Below are 1,868 nucleotides of genomic sequence, written 5' to 3'. Positions count from 1 at the left end.
AATCATTCACCCTTGCATCCCAAGGGACCCATCCGCATTTCTTTTCATCTGCCCCTCCCAGACAGGTTGGACACTATTCACTGGAGACTCCACCATCCTCTCCGCCCTGTGGATCTAGGTTCCCTCTTTAAAGTTTATAAGCCAGTCACTTCTTACCTTTGTATCCCTTCTCCAATTTTTGGTTAGTCAATGTTCAAGTTGCCCATCCCTATCTACTCTTTGTGTGGAGGGAGTGGGAATAATTCTTGGAGCAGGGATTTGTTTCCTCTTTTGAGCTACTGAATTTATACATGGATCTCCAGTTTATCAGACTGTATCAGATGACACTTTTTTTTTCTCTCTCTCTCTTCTTTCTTCTTCAGGTTGAGCTTTATTCATCCCATCATTGGAGCCATGGCAAGTGGGTATCAGCTGCAGGTGTGGGTGTTCCTGCATCTGTCCGCCCTCTTATTATCAGTTGGTTGCTTCAGTCTCCTCTCTAGTCCTCTGTGGTTATGTCATTGACTCTGAGCCCATGAGTCCCCAGGTCTTGCCTCACTGCTGGCCAATCCGGTCTCTACCTGGGCTCACCATAGTCTGCTGAACGATTCAGGGCTTAGTTCGCTGCTTCTTCAATGTTCTTCTGTCACTTCTCTTTATGGATGACGTGTTAGGTCACCAATCAGAACGCGTTTTCCCATTGCATCTTAGTCTTGGAGGAGGATTTGCACTGAGAGGACCCAATTGCTTGCCTTGATATCTCCTGGGCAGACAGCTTGCTTGTTCTTGTGGTAACAGTAGGACTGCCCTTGTTGTTTTGTATTTTTCCTGTAGGTCCTTCTTTCAAGAAGTGTCTTCTGGTTTTCTGACTGCTCCAAGCTGGTCTGCTTGTGCTTTCAAGAGGAAAGTTTCCCTTCTCTGATGGGCTGGATGAGGTTCAGGCTTCCTTCTATACTTTTATGCAATGCAGAGGCTCCTCATGAGACCTCCTTCACTAGATAAATTGTAGTCCATTTTAGATATTCCAATTAGTTATAGGCAGAAGACGGACTTACAAGCTTTCTATGGTAATATTTCTGGATATTCCTTTCACTCTCCCTCCAGTGACAGTTTTATATTATAATGCATGGAAAACCAAGATTCAACAGTCAGCCAAGTATCTCAACATTATTCCCCACTTTTCCCCATTCCAACCCTGTCTCAGTCTCTGGATCCCAGAGCCCTGTTGTTCCAAGGCTGTGCCCAGATCCATTTTTACCTCTGTCTCATTTAGCTCATTCATACCTGCCTAATTGTTCTCCCGTCTGCCTTGTTCTTCCATTCCCCTCTCCCTACTTGTAAATTGCCACCCTCCCCAATATCCAGATTATCCTATGTCTATTCCCTGCCCTGTGCTCTTCCTTCTCCTCCCCCCACCCCCTTATTCCTACCCCTATGTCCTAGCGAGCTTCTAGGAATCCACTTTAGTGGATTAGTATGGGTTCTTTTTCTTAGTCTTTTACAGTAGTGGTCCTATGCAGTATTTTTCCTTTTGTGATTGACTAATTTCACTCAACATAATATTCTTAAGGTTCATCCATGTTAGGAAGTGGCATGTAGCTTCCTTGTTATTTTTCAAGGTAACATAGTACTCCATTGTGTGTGTACCACAGCTTGTTTATCCATTCTTCAGTTGATGGGCACTTCGGCTGTCCCCATCTCTTTGCTATTGTCAATAGTTCAGCTATGAACATTAGTGTGCATATATCTTCCCTTGTTGTGGCTCGTTTTTCTTGTGGGTAAATACCAAGTAGAGGTATTGCTGGATCGAATGGTATTTCTATTTTCAACCTTCTGAGGAAGCGCCATATTGCTTTCCAGAGAGGTTGGACTATTTTTCAGCCCCACCA

Source organism: Chrysochloris asiatica, unplaced genomic scaffold (assembly GCF_000296735.1).
Source record: "Chrysochloris asiatica unplaced genomic scaffold, ChrAsi1.0 scaffold00208, whole genome shotgun sequence".
NCBI lineage: Eukaryota > Metazoa > Chordata > Mammalia > Afrosoricida > Chrysochloridae > Chrysochloris > Chrysochloris asiatica.
Note: the sequence above shows the minus strand (reverse complement) of the source record.